Source organism: Choloepus didactylus, chromosome 18 (assembly GCF_015220235.1).
Source record: "Choloepus didactylus isolate mChoDid1 chromosome 18, mChoDid1.pri, whole genome shotgun sequence".
NCBI classification, from domain to species: Eukaryota; Metazoa; Chordata; class Mammalia; order Pilosa; family Megalonychidae; genus Choloepus; species Choloepus didactylus.
Window position 1 is genome coordinate 25,309,308 of NC_051324.1, and position 15,967 is coordinate 25,325,274.

General features: G+C 37.5%; 1 protein-coding gene across 3 annotated transcripts in view; it reads right to left on the bottom strand.

Annotated features, from left to right (window-relative positions):
• Positions 1 to 15,967, bottom strand: part of TLCD3A (TLC domain containing 3A) — a 44,424-nt gene that overhangs the window by 24,747 nt on the left and 3,710 nt on the right. For all 3 annotated transcript variants that reach the window (XM_037808801.1, XM_037808800.1, XM_037808802.1), the window contains exon 2: positions 4,242 to 4,310. The gene's annotated coding sequence lies outside the window, so the exon portion shown is untranslated. The remainder of the gene's footprint in view (positions 1 to 4,241; positions 4,311 to 15,967) is intronic.

Genomic DNA, 15,967 nt, shown 5'->3' on the forward strand with positions numbered 1-15,967 from the left:
CTTTTATGGCCTTAGAATTGTAAATGTGTAACCTAATAAATCCCCTTTATGTATTTTGCATAATGGCAGCTTTAGCAAACCAGACACCCATGTTGCCAGGTAACAGGATGGAGTTGCCTGGCATAGGTCTTGTGAGGATTTGGAAGGTTTTAACTGATATTAATGGGAGATGAAGGACAGAGAGCGCTTGCTAGTCAAGATGCTGCTACCTTACTACTTTTATGTGTTTTAAGTCCATTGTTTTACTGTGCAGTATCATCTGTGGCTTGACTGGTTTGGGTTTTATATGTTTTCTTCTATTTAGATGGTAAGTACCATGCTCACTGTCTCTGGTGCTGTTGGGACTCTGGCCAAAATTAACAACCCACATATAAACTCCCAAAAGAGATATCAACACTGGAAAGGAAGAGAAAGAACTATCACTTTTTTCATACAATACAATAATTTACCAAGAAAAACTAACAAAGGAACTGAAACATCATGGGATAAAATAATTTAGGTAAGGTGGCTGGATAGAACAACAACATACAAAAATAAAGGACTTTCTCCTTCTTGGACCAAAAGGGGGAAGAGAGTTGAAACAAAATAGAGTTTCAGTGGCTGAGAGATTTCAAATAGAGTCAAGAGGTCATTCTGGAGGGTATTCTTTTTTTTTTTTTTTTTAATCTTCATTTTATTGAGATATATTCACATACCACGCAGTCATACAAAACAAATCGTACTTTCGATTGTTTACAGTACCATTACATAGTGGTACATTCATCACCCAAATCAATCCCTGACACCTTCATTAGCACACACACAAAAATAACAAGAATAATAATTAGAGTGAAAAAGAGCAATTGAAGTAAAAAAGAACACTGGGTACCTTTGTCTGTTTGTTTCCTTCCCCTATTTTTCTACTCATCCATCCATAAACTAGACAAAGTGGAGTGTGGTCCTTATGGCTTTCCCAATCCCACTGTCACCCCTCATAAGCTACATTTTTATACAACTGTCTTCGAGATTCATGGGTTCTGGGTTGTAGTTTGATAGTTTCAGGTATCCACCACCAGCTACCCCAATTCTTTAGAACCTAAAAAGGGTTGTCTATGGAGGGTATTCTTATGTGCTATATAGATACCCCTTTGTAGTTTTTATTGTATTGGAATAGTTAGAAGGAAATACTAGAAACTGTTGAACTGCAATGCAGCAGCCTTGATTCTTGAAGACAACTGTATAAATATATAGCTTACATGGTGTGACCATGTGACTGTGAAAACCTTGTGGCTCACACTCCCTTTATCTAGTGTATGGACAGATGAGTAGAAACATGGTGTTCTAGTTTGCTAATGCTGCCAGAATGCAAAATACCAGAGACGGATTGGCTTTTATAAAAGGGGGGTTATTTGGTTACACAGTTACAGTCTTAAGGCCATATGTGTCCAAGGTAACACATCAGCAATTGGGTATCATCACTGGAGGATGACCAGTGGTGTCCGGAAAACCTCTGTTGGCTGGGAACTCACGTGGCTGGCATCTGCTCCAAAGTTCTGGTTTCAAAATGGCTTTCTCCCAGGATGTTCCTCTCTAGGCCACAGCTCCTCTTCAAAATGTCACTCTTGGTTGCTCTTGGGCATTTGTTCTCTCTTAGCTTCTCCGGAGCAAGAGTCTGATTCCAATGGCTGTCTTCAAAATGTCTCTCATCTGCAGCTCCTGTGCTTTCTTCAAAGTGTCCCTCTTGGCTGTTGCTCCTCTTCAAAATGTCACTCTCAGCTGCATTGAGTTCCCTCTGCCCATCAGCTCATTTATATGGCTCCACTGATCAAGGCCCACCCTGAATGGGTGGGGCCATGCCTCCACAGAAATATCTCATCCAAGTTATCACCTACAGTTGGATGGGGCGCATATCCATGCAAATCTAATCAACACCAAAACGTCTGCCCCACAAGACTGCATCAAAGAATATGGCTTTTTCTGGGGGACATAATACATACAAACTGGTACACATGGGGACAAAATTAAATGAATAATAGGGGGGATGACAGGGATGGGATGTTTTGGGTGTTCTCTGACTGTATGGTATGTGAATATAATCTCAAAACTGAATAAAAAAATAGAATTTCAGTGGCTGAGAGATTTCAAGTAGAGTTGAGAGGTCATTCTGGAGGTTATTCTTTTGCATTATATAGATATCCCTTTGTAGTTTTTAGTGTATTGGAATAGCTAGAAGGAAATACCTGAAACGGTTGAACTGTAATCCAGGTACCTTGATTCTTGAAGATGATTGCATAACTATATAGCTCTTAAGGTGTGACTGAGTAATTGCAAAAACCTTGCGACTGATACTGCCTTTCTCCAGAGTATGGACAGATGAGTAAGAAAACAAAGACAAAAAAATAAAGAAAGAATGGGGGGGATAAGGGTATGGGATGTTTTGGGCATTCTTTTTTTAATTTTAATTTTAATTTTTTAAGTAATGAAAGTGTTTAAAAAATTGTAGTGATGAATGTACAACTATCTGATGATACTGTGAACCACTGATGATACTGTGAATCATCATTTGATTATATGGTAGATGAATATATCTCAATAAAATTGCATTAAAAAAATAAATGGCTTTCTTCAGGGGTGCGAACAGACATTTGCACACTGATGTTCCTAGCAGCATTATTCATAATTGCCAAAAAGTGGAAACAATCCAAGGGTCCATCAACAGATGAATGGATAAACAAAATGTGGTTAATAGAATGGAATATTCAGCAGTAAGAAGGAACGAAGAAGTCCTGAGGCACATGACAACATGAATAAACCTTAAGGACATTATGTTAAGTGAAATAAGTCAGACACAAAAGGACAAATATTTTACAATCTCACTGATATGAACTAATTATAATATGTAAACTCACAGACATAAAATATAGAATATAGGTTACCAGGCTACATAATGAGGCTAAAGAATGGGGAGCAGTTGCTTAATATGTACAGAATGTTTAACAAGGTTGAACTTGAATGTTTGGAAATGGATAGATGTTACGGTAGCACGTTATTGTGAGAATAATAATTAACAGTGCTGAGTGCTGTGTGAATGAGGTGGAAAGGGGAAGTTTAGAGTCATATATGTCACCAGAAGGAAAGCTGGAGGTTAAAACATGGGAATGTGTAACACAGTGAATCTTGTGGTAGACAATGTCTGTGATTTAAATATTAAAAAGTTCTTTCATGAACTAGAACAAATGTATGACACTATTACAAAGAGTTAATAATAGAAGTATATATAGCAAAATATACCTATTGCATACTATGGACTACAGTTAGCAGTGATATTTTAATATTCTTTCATCAACAGTAACAAATGTACAACATCAATATTATGGGTCAATAATAGGGGAGGATAAGAGGTGTGGGAGGATTTGGATTTTTTTAAATTTTTATTTCTTTTTTGGAGTAATGAAATGAAAATGTTCTAAAATTGAACATGGGGATGTATGCACAATTATGTGATGATACTGTGAGCCATTAATTGTATACTTCATATGTTTGTATGGTATGTGAATATATCTCAATAAAATTGCATTAAAAAATAAATGGCTTTCCCATAAGCCAATAAATACCAATTAGAAAGTGTAATAGAAAAAAAAGGCCATTTACAATATTAAATGCATGATAAAATGACCATGTTTAGGTCTATCAAGAAACATGCAAAACCCACATGAAGAAAGCTATGAAACTTTGCCAAAAGACATAAAAGCCTAAATGGAGAACATGGCCCCAGTAGGGAAGATTCAATATTGTAAACATCAATTACCCTCCACTGATCTATGAATTCAATGCCATTCCAATAAAAATTGTTTTTAATGGAATCAATAAGCTCTTCCTAAAGCTTCTGTGAATCAGAGGCAATGTGGAAGAACGGCCAAGAAATTTTTGAAAAAAGAACACTGGGGGGTGGGGCTCACTCTACAATATACCAAAACATTCTATAAACGAATGTAATTAAAACAGTATTGAAGAAACAAACAGCTCAACTGAATAAAACATAGGGTCCAGAACTAGACCCATTAAATTTAGTCTATGGCAGGTATGCCATATTTGTGAGGAAAGACTATCTAAGAAAACCACAGAAACCATTAGCCTTTCATTTGAAAAAAATATAGATGCACTACCACACATCAAACACAAAAATAAATTCCAGATATATCAAATGCCCAACATAAAAAAGCAACATTATAAATGTATTAGAAGAAAAATTTTTAGAATACCTTTATAATTCATAGAGGGGGGAGTCTTCTTAAACAAGGCATGAAACCCAGATGTCACCTAGAAAAGGACTGACAGATTTGTGTACATTAAAACAAAATAACATCATACATCAAAAGCCACTATTAACAAGTTAAAAGACAAGTAGCAGATTAGAAGAAAATATTTTAGTATATATAGCAGAGAAAGGGTTAATATCCAGAATAGTCAAAGTGCCTACAACTTATTAAAAAATACACAAACATGACGTGAAAGAAATAATCAAATTATATCAACTTCAAATACAATGAAGAAATGGCTAATAAAAACTTTATAAATATTTAAAAGACTGATAACAGCCAGTATACATGAGGATACAAGAATATAGGCACTTTTGTACAATGCTGATAGAAGCATAAATATTTTGTGTACAAGGATTTAGTATTGTTTGTTTGTAACAGAAAAAACTAGCAACAGTCTACATACCCAGTAATAGAGTAATTAAATATCTTATGGTATGTTTGTACTATGGAATACTGGATAGCTATTAAAAGGAAAGACAGACCAACATATTCACAGGGAAAGATCTCCAGAACATATTGTTAAAAGGAAAAGAACAAGTTACTGAACAACAAATACAGTATGATATAATCTGTGATTTTTTAAAAAAACTATAATAGTTATCAGTACATATATAGCTATATAATTATGCAAAAAAAAAAAAAAAAAAAAAAAACGACTTAGAAGGAAAAACACCAAATTGCTAACTCCTCTTGGGTGAAGTGTGTGTGTATGTATATGTTGGTTTTGTGACAGTATATATGAGGTGTGGTGAATAGAGGGACTTTTACATTTTCCTCTATAGTCTCCCGTGTTGTATGAATTTTTCTAATTAAAATGGTTCATTATTACATAAATATAAGAGAGAGAAAAAACACAAGCACCTAGAAAGTAATGGCTCAAATTAAACTTGCTCTCTTCACTGTGGAATATTGTTCAGTTCCATGTGCATGTGAGATTATGAAGACTAAGCAATAAAATATATGAAAACATTTAAGCCATGCATAAAGTACTATGTATAGGTACTGTATTGTCATTAGTTCCTAAGACCATTCACTTATCACCAGATTACTATTTATGCCCATAAAATGCTCAACTGTAAACCCAACAAATTAGGGAAGAGCGGTGAGGGAAAAGAAAGGGAGAAACTGAGAATAAATTCAAGGTTTCTAGTCTGGAGGCCTGAAAAAATAATGAAATTAGTAAAAGAATCAGAAAGATCCTGAGGTGGGGCAGGTGGTTTCACGGGAAATAAAAGCTGCACTCCAAATAGGTTGAGTTGGGCTAACAGAGTAAGGCCAAAATGAAGATTTTTACCAGCAGCTGAAAATGTAAAACTGACATTTATGGAAAGAAACCCAAGTTTAGATATAAAACATTTGGGGACTAATGATGGCAATGAGAGTAATCCCATACAGTAACGAATCTTGGTGGGGGGTAGAGGAAGCTATCAGAATCTTAAATAATTTTATATTTGGGAAATAAAAAATTGTAACTGGTTTTCTGACATAGACCTAAAAAAGTATAACTGGGCAAAATTAATCTTGGCTGGTATGGAGAAGATACGATTTTCATATCAGTGGTTCTAAAATTGGAGGGATGAGGATCATACCTTTTATCAGAATATTGGGTGTGGGAGGATTGTCCACTAGATTTCTAAGTTTAGCAGAAAGAGTAGGGGATATTTTTTTATTAAAAAAAAGATTTAATGGACCCCCCCCACCTTAAAACTGTATGAAAAATGCTCAAATGTGCATTTTTCTGGGGAAAGGATCTATACAGAGTTCTTCAGCTCCTCCAACAGGTCCAGGCTCAGAAAAGATGAAGAAATACTCATGTAGAGCAGGAGAAGAATGGTGGCTGAAGATCCGGTTCAGGAAATGCAACAGAGTGCAGCAGGAACAAATGGAGCTGAGAAACAGAAAACGGCTGGTGGTGGCAGTAGTATTGTGAGATGTTGAATTAGTAGAAGCTATATTATAATAATGACTGTACTAGTTAGTGTCAAATTTATAAACAAATGTTTTTATATTTGTTGTCATGTGTTAAGACTTGCAAAAAAGGGTTTTATTTTTGGCCTATATAATTATCACTTTGTTGAGAAGAGGGGATTACAGAATACAAACCCAATGTAGTCAGTGGGAAGGGTTTTAATTTAAAACCATCTGGGAACTAGCATATGGGCATGACTGAGTGCCTCAGTGAGGACTGTGGGAACAGGGGAGCTGCTGAAGCTAGCTGGAGATTATGATATGCTTAGCAAAGCTGGGCATGCACTGCGAACCAGAGTACTACACCCATCAAAACAAAGCTGATGTACAGGATATGGGGAACATTCAGAATCATCTGAACATCATTCAAGAACAATTCCAGTTTCCACAAGATACAGAAAATTCAGAAATGAAGGACAGCAAAAGAACCCACCATTGGGGGCGGGGCAAGATGGCAGACTGGTGAGCTGTATGTTTTAGTTACTCTTCCAGGAAAGTAGGTAGAAAGCCAGGAACTGCGTGGACTGGACACCACAGAGCAATCTGACTTTGGGCATACTTCATACAACACTCATGAAAACGTGGAACTGCTGAGATCAGCGAAATCTGTAAGTTTTTGCGGCCAGGGGACCCGCGTCCCTCCCTGCCAGGCTCAGTCCCGGGGGAGGAGGGGCTGTCAGCTCAGGGAAGGAGAAGGGAGAACTGCAGTGGCAGCCCTTATCGGAAACTCATTCTACTGATCCAAACTCCAACCATAGATAGACTGAGACCAGACACCAGAGAATCCGAGAGCAGCCAGCCCAGCAGAGAAGAGACAGGCATAGAAAAAAAACAACACGAAAAACTCCAAAATAAAAGCGGAGGACTTTTGGAGTTCTGGTGAACATAGAAAGGGGAAGGGCCCTGAGGCGCATATGCAAATCCCTAAGAAAAGCTGATCTCTCTGCCCTGTGGACCTTTCCTTAATGGCCCTGGTTGCTTTGTCTCTTAGCATTTCAATAACCCATTAGATCTCTGAGGAGGGCCCGTTTTTTTTTTTTTGTTTTTTTTTTCTTTTTTTTTTAATCCTTTTTTCTTTTTCTAAAACAATTACTCTAAGAAGCCCAATACAGAAAGCTTCAAAGACTTGCTATTTGGGCAGGTCAAGTCAAGAGCAGAACTAGAGAGCTCTGAGACAAAACGCAATAATCCAGTGGCTGAGAAAATTCACTAAACACCACAACTTCCCAAGAAAAGGGGGGTGTCCACTCACAGCCACCATCCTGGTGGACAGGAAACACTCCTGCCCATCGCCAGCCCCATAGCCCAGAACTGCCCCAGACAACCCAGTGTGACGGAAGTGCTTCAAATAACAGGCACACACCACGAAACTGGGCGTGGACATTAGCCTTCCCTGCAACCTCAGCTGATTGTCCCAGAGTTGGGAAGGTAGAGCAGTGTGAATTAACAAAGCCCCATTCAGCCATCATTTCAGCAGACTGGGAGCCTCCCTACACAGCCCAGCAGCCCAGAACTGCCCTGGGGGGACGGCACTCACCTGTGACATAGCACAGTCATCCCTCAACAGAGGACCCGGGGTGCACGGCCTGGAAGAGGGGCCCACTTGCAAGTCTCAGGAGCCATACGCCAATACCAAGGACTTGTGGGTCAGTGGCAGAGACAAACTGTGGCAGGACTGAACTGAAGGATTAGACTATTGCAGCAGCTTTAAAACTCTAGGATCACCAGGGAGATTTGATTGTTAGGGCCACCCCCCCTCCCCGACTGCCCAGAAACACGCCCCACATACAGGGCAGGCAACACCAACTACACACGCAAGCTTGGTACACCAATTGGGCCCCACAAGACTCACTCCCCCACTCACCAAAAAGGCTAAGCAGGGGAGAACTGGCCTGTGGAGAACAGGTGGCTCGTGGACGCCACCTGCTGGTTAGTTAGAGAAAGTGTACTCCACGAAGCTGTAGATCTGATAAATTAGAGATAAGGACTTCAATTGGTCTACAAATCCTAAAAGAACCCTATCAAGTTCAGCAAATGCCACGAGGCCAAAAACAACAGAAAATTATAAAGCATATGAAAAAACCAGACGATATGGATAACCCAAGCCCAAGCACCCAAATCAAAATACCAGAAGAGACACAGCACCTAGAGCAGCTACTCAAAGAACTAAAGATGAACAATGAGACCATAGTACGGGAGATAAAGGAAATCAAGAAGACCCTAGAAGACCATAAAGAAGACATTGCAAGACTAAATAAAAAAATGGATGATCTTATGGAAATTAAAGAAACTGTTGACCAAATTAAAAAGATTCTGGACACTCATAGTACAAGACTAGAGGAAGTTGAACAACGAATCAGTGACCTCGAAGATGACAGAATGGAAAATGAAAGCATAAAAGAAAGAATGGGGAAAAAATTGAAAAAATCAAAATGGACCTCAGGGATATGATAGATAATATGAAACGTCCAAATATAAGACTCATTGGTGTCCCAGAAGGGGAAGAAAAGGGTAAAGGTCTAGGAAGAGTATTCAAAGAAATTGTTGGGGAAAACTTCCCAAATCTTCTAAACAACATAAATACACAAATCATAAATGCTCAGCGAACTCCAAATAGAATAAATCCAAATAAACCCACTCCAAGACATATACTGATCACACTATCAAACACAGAAGAGAAGGAGCAAGTTCTGAAAGCAGCAAGAGAAAAGCAATTCACCACATACAAAGGAAACAGCATAAGACTAAGTAGTGACTACTCAGCAGCCACTATGGAGGCAAGAAGGCAGTGGCACGATATATTTAAAATTCCGAGTGAGAAAAATTTCCAGCCAAGAATACTTTATCCAGCAAAGCTCTCCTTCAAATTTAAGGGAGAGCTTAAATTTTTCACAGACAAACAAATGCTGAGAGAATTTGCTAACAAGAGACCTGCCCTACTGGAGATACTCAAGGGAGCCCTACAGACAGAGAAACAAAGAAAGGACAGAGAGACTTGGAGAAAGGTTCAGTACTAAAGAGATTCGGTATGGGTACAATAAAGGATATTAATAGACAGAGGGGAAAAATATGACAAACATAAACCAAAGGATAAGATGGCTGATTCAAGAAATGCCTTCACGGTTATAACGTTGAATGTAAATGGATTAAACTCCCCAATTAAAAGATATAGATTCACAGAATGGATCAAAAAAAATGAACCATCAATATGTTGCATACAAGAGACTCATCTTAGACACAGGGACACAAAGAAACTGAAAGTGAAAGGATGGAAAAATATATTTCATGCAAGCTACAGCTAAAAGAAAGCAGGTGTAGCAATATTAATCTCAGATAAAATAGACTTCAAATGCAGGGATGTTTTGAGAGACAAAGAAGGCCACTACGTACTAATAAAAGGGGCAATTCAGCAAGAAGAAATAACAATCGTAAATGTCTATGCACCCAATCAAGGTGCCACAAAATACATGAGAGAAACACTGGCAAAACTAAAGGAAGCAATTGATGTTTCCACAATAATTGTGGGAGACTTCAACACATCACTCTCTCCTATAGATAGATCAACCAGACAGAAGACCAATAAGGAAATTGAAAACCTAAACAATCTGATAAATGAATTAGATTTAACAGACATATACAGGACATTACATCCCAAATCACCAGGATACACATACTTTTCTAGTGCTCATGGAACTTTCTCCAGAATAGATCATATGCTGGGACATAAAACAAGCCTCAACAAATTTAAAAAGATTGAAATTATTCAAAGCACATTCTCTGACCACAATGGAATACAATTAGAAGTCAATAACCATCAGAGACTTAGAAAATTCACAAATACCTGGAGGTTAAACAACACACTCCTAAACAATCAGTGGGTTAAAGAAGAAATAGCAAGAGAAATTGCTAAATATATAGAGACGAATGAAAATGAGAACACAACATACCAAAACCTATGGGATGCAGCAAAAGCAGTGCTAAGGGGGAAATTTATAGCACTAAACGCATATATTAAAAAGGAAGAAAGAGCCAAAATCAAAGAACTAATGGATCAACTGAAGAAGCTAGAAAATGAACAGCAAACCAATCCTAAACCAAGTACAAGAAAAGAAATAACAAGGATTAAAGCAGAAATAAATGACATAGAGAACAAAAAAACAATAGAGAGGATAAATATCACCAAAAGTTGGTTCTTTGAGAAGATCAACAAGATTGACAAGCCCCTAGCTAGACTGACAAAATCAAAAAGAGAGAAGACCCATATAAACAAAATAATGAATGAAAAAGGTGACATAACTGCAGATCCTGAAGAAATTAAAAAAATTATAAGAGGATACTATGAACAACTGTATGGCAACAAACTGGATAATGTAGAGGAAATGGACAATTTCCTGGAAACATATGAACAACCTAGACTGACCAGAGAAGAAATAGAAGACCTCAACCAACCCATCACAAGCAAAGAGATCCAATCAGTCATCAAAAATCTTCCAACAAATAAATGCCCAGGGCCAGATGGCTTCACAGGGGAATTCTACCAAACTTTCCAGAAAGAACTGACACCAATCTTACTCAAACTCTTTCAAAACATTGAAGAAAATGGAACACTACCTAACTCATTTTATGAAGCTAACATCAATCTAATACCAAAACCAGGCAAAGATGTTACAAAAAAGGAAAACTACCGGCCAATCTCCCTAATGAATATACATGCAAAAATCCTCAACAAAATACTTGCAAATCGAATCCAAAGACACATTAAAAAAATCATACACCATGACCAAGTGGGGTTTATTCCAGGCATGCAAGGATGGTTCAACATAAGAAAATCAATCAATGTATTACAACACATTAACAAGTCAAAAGGGAAAAATCAATTGATCATCTCAATAGATGCTGAAAAAGCATTTGACAAAATCCAACATCCCTTTTTGATAAAAACACTTCAAAAGGTAGGAATTGAAGGAAACTTCCTCAACATGATAAAGAGCATATATGAAAAACCCACAGCCAGCATAGTACTCAATGGAGAGAGACTGAAAGCCTTCCCTCTAAGATCAGGAACAAGACAAGGATGCCCGCTATCACCACTGTTATTCAACATTGTGCTGGAAGTGCTAGCCAGGGCAATCCGGCAAGACAAAGAAATAAAAGGCATCCAAATTGGAAAAGAAGAAGTAAAACTGTCATTGTTTGCAGATGATATGATCTTATATCTAGAAAACCCTGAGAAATCGACGATACAGCTACTAGAGCTAATAAACAAATTTAGCAAAGTAGCGGGATACAAGGTTAATGCACATAAGTCAGTAATGTTTCTATATGCTAGAAATGAACAAACTGAAGAGACACTCAAGAAAAAGATACCATTTTCAATAGCAACTAAAAAAATCAAGTACCTAGGAATAAACTTAACCAAAGATGTAAAAGACCTATACAAAGAAAACTACATAACTCTACTAAAAGAAATAGAAGGGGACCTTAAAAGATGGAAAAATATTCCATGTTCATGGATAGGAAGGCTAAATGTCATTAAGATGTCAATTCTACCCAAACTCATCTACAGATTCAATGCAATCCCAATCAAAATTCCAACAACCTACTTTGCAGACTTGGAAAAGCTAGTTATCAAATTTATTTGGAAAGGGAAGATGCCTCGAATTGCTAAAGACACTCTAAAAAAGAAAAACGAAGTGGGAGGACTTATACTCCCTGACTTTGAAGCTTATTATAAAGCCACAGTTGCCAAAACAGCATGGTACTGGCACAAAGATAGACATATAGATCAATGGAATCGAATTGAGAATTCGGAGATAGACCCTCAGATCTATGGCCGACTGATCTTTGATAAGGCCCCCAAAGTCACTGAACTGAGTCATAATGGTCTTTTCAACAAATGGGGCTGGGAGAGTTGGATATCCATATCCAAAAGAATGAAAGAGGACCCCTACCTCACCCCCTACACAAAAATTAACTCAAAATGGACCAAAGATCTCAATATAAAAGAAAGTACCATAAAACTCCTAGAAGATAATGTAGGAAAACATCTTCAAGACCTTGTATTAGGCGGCCACTTCCTAGACTTTACACCCAAAGCACAAGCAACAAAAGAGAAAATAGATAAATGGGAACTCCTCAAGCTTAGAAGTTTCTGCACCTCAAAGGAATTTCTCAAAAAGGTAAAGAGGCAGCCAACTCAATGGGAAAAAATTTTTGGAAACCATGTATCTGACAAAAGACTGATATCTTGCATATATAAAGAAATCCTACAACTCAATAACAATAGTACAGTCGGCCCAATTATAAAATGGGCAAAAGATATGAAAAGACAGTTCTCTGAAGAGGAAATACAAATGGCCAAGAAACACATGAAAAAATGTTCAGCTTCACTAGCTATTAGAGAGATGCAAATTAAGACCACAATGAGATAACATCTAACACCGGTTAGAATGGCTGCCATTAAACAAACAGGAAACTACAAATGCTGGAGGGGATGTGGAGAAATTGGAACTCTTATTCACTGTTGGTGGGACTGTATAATGGTTCAGCCACTCTGGAAGTCAGTCTGGCAGTTCCTTAGAAAACTAAATATAGAGTTACCATTCGACCCAGCGATTGCACTTCTCGGTATATACCCGGAAGATCGGAAAGCAGTGACACGAACAGATATCTGCACGCCAATGTTCATAGCAGCATTATTCACAATTGCCAAGAGATGGAAACAACCCAAATGTCCTTCAACAGATGAGTGGATAAATAAAATGTGGTCTATACACACGATGGAATACTACGCGGCAGTAAGAAGGAACGATCTGGTGAAACATATGACAACATGGATCAACCTTGAAGACATAATGCTAAGCAAAATAAGCCAGGCACAAAAAGAGAAATATTATATGCTACCACTAATGTGAACTTTGAAAAATATAAAACAAATGGCTTATAATGTAGAATGTAGGGGAACTAGCAATAGAGAGCAATTAAGGAAGGGGGAACAATAATCCAAGAAGAACAGATAAGCTATTTAACGTTCTGGGGATGCCCAGGAATGACTATGGTATGTTAATTTCTGATGGATATAGTAGGAACAAGTTCACAGAAATGTTGCTATATTAGGTAACTTTCTTGGGGTAAAGTAGGAACATGTTGGAAGTTAAGCAGTTATCTTAGGTTAGTTGTCTTTTTCTTACTCCCTTGTTATGGTCTCTTTAAAATGTTCTTTTATTGTATGTTTGTTTTCTTTTTAACTTTTTTTTCATACAGTTGATTTAAAAAAGAAGGGAAAGTTAAAAAAAAAAAAAAAACAAGGAAAAAAAAAAAAGATGCAGTGCCCCCTTGAGGAGCCTGTGGAGAATGCAGGGGTATTCGCCTACCCCACCTCCATGGTTGCTAACATGACCACAGACATAGGGGACTGGTGGTTTGATGGGTTGAGCCCTCTACCACAGGTTTTACCCTTGGGAAGACGGTTGCTGCAAAGGAGAGGCTAGGCCTCCCTATCGTTGTGCCTAAGAGCCTCCTCCCGAATGCCTCTTTGTTGCTCAGATGTGGCCCTCTCTCTCTCTAGCTAAGCCAACTTGAAAGGTGAAATCACTGCCCTCCCCTCTACGTGGGATCAGACACCCAGGGGAGTGAATCTCCCTGGCAACGTGGAATATGACTCCCGGGGAGGAATGTAGACCTGGCATCGTGCGACGGAGAACATCTTCTTGACCAAAAGGGGGATGTGAAAGGAAATGAAATAAGCTTCAGTGGCAGAGAGAATCCAAAAGGAGCCGAGAGGTCACTCTGGTGGGCACTCTTACGCACACTTTAGACAACCCTTTTTAGGTTCTAAAGAATTGGGGTAGCTGGTGGTGGATACCTGAAACTATCAAACTACAACCCAGAACCCATGAATCTCGAAGACAGTTGTATAAAAATGTAGCTTATGAGGGGTGACAAGGGGATTGGGAAAGCCATAAGGACCACACTCCACTTTGTCTAGTTTATGGATGGATGAGTAGAAAAATAGGGGAAGGAAACAAACAGACAAAGGTACCCAGTGTTCTTTTTTACTTCAATTGCTCTTTTTCACTCTAATTATTATTCTTGTTATTCTTGTGTGTGTGCTAATGAAGGTGTCAGGGATTGATTTGGGTGATGAATGTACAACTATGTAATGGTACTGTGAACAATCGAAAGTACGATTTGTTTTGTATGACTGCGTGGTATATGAATATATCTCAATAAAATGAAGATTAAAAAAAAAAAAAAAAAGACATAATGCTGAGCAAAATAAGCCAGGCACAAAAAGAGAGATATTGTATGTTACCACTAATGTGAATGCTGTGAAAAGTGTACAATGTTTTATACTGTAGAATGTAGGGGACCTAGAGATACCAATTAGTGGAGGGGGAATGATAATCTAATAAGAACAGATAAACTATGGAGGGTAATCTTAATGTTATGGGAATGCTCAGGAATGATTATGGTTTGTAAACTTTCTTGGATATAGTAAGATCATGTTGGAAGCAATAGAGTTATTTTAGGTTTTTTTTTTCTCTTATTCCTTTGTTTTCTTAGGGGTTGTTAATTTTCTTGGGGTATGGTAGGAACATGTTGGAAGCAATGTAGTTATTTTAGATTATTTGTTTTTCTTACTCCTCTGTTTGGACATGGTTTATTAATTTTCTTGGGGTATGGTAGGAACATATTGGAAGCAAAGTAGTTATTTTAGGTTATTTGTTTTCCTTAATCCATTGCTTTGTTTGAAATGTTGTGGGGTTTTTTTGGTTGTTGTTTGCCTGTTTGTTTTTAATTTTTTGATAAACAAAGTTAAAAAATTGAAAAAAAAATCAGTAGAAAAATGGGAGTAAAAACTAAATGACAAATAGGGTGGGATGGGGGGATGGTTTGGGTATTCTCTTCTCACTTTTATTTTTTATTCTTATTCTGATTCTTTCTGATGTAAGGAAAATGTTCAGAAATAGATTGTGGTGATGAACGCATAACTATATGATCATACTGTGAACAGTTGATTGTATACCATGGATGACTGTATGGTTTGTGAATATATTTCAATAAAACTGAATTAAAAAAAAAAAAAAAAAAAAAAAGAACCCACCATTACGAAAAGTCATGTACTAAAAACAATTCATAAAGGAACAGCAAAATAACATTTTAAATAGATCTCATGTAGAAATTAAACTATATTCCTCCACTACAAATTGGCCTTAGGATCTAAGTGTGATTGTGCTAGAAAGCCCTACGGGGTTTTTGAAATTTGGAAATTTGCGGGGACTATTTTTGGTTATCACAATGTTGGAAGTGAGGTTTTAGTGGTATTTAGTGGGTAAGTACCAGGTAATTCAAACATGGTGCAACTTGCAGGACAGCCTCCCACTACTAAGAAGTGTTCTGCTGGGCTTAAGCCACTACAAGTATATATTTGATTTAGTATATAATATTATAGACCAAAAAGTTTTACAAGAAGTTTCACCAAATTCCTAGCTATTTAGGAGGTCATTATGGAGAGGGAAGTTTAATGGAATAAAAATACTGTCTTGTTCTTTTAAAATAGCATCGTGGCATTACCTCAAAACAACAATATATATATTGTTGCAGATATAACAGGATATTTGAGACTCCTTCTAATAGAAAGAAGCACTACATTAACAGAGGCACATAAAATTTAGAGATCTCACTAACAAAGTCTG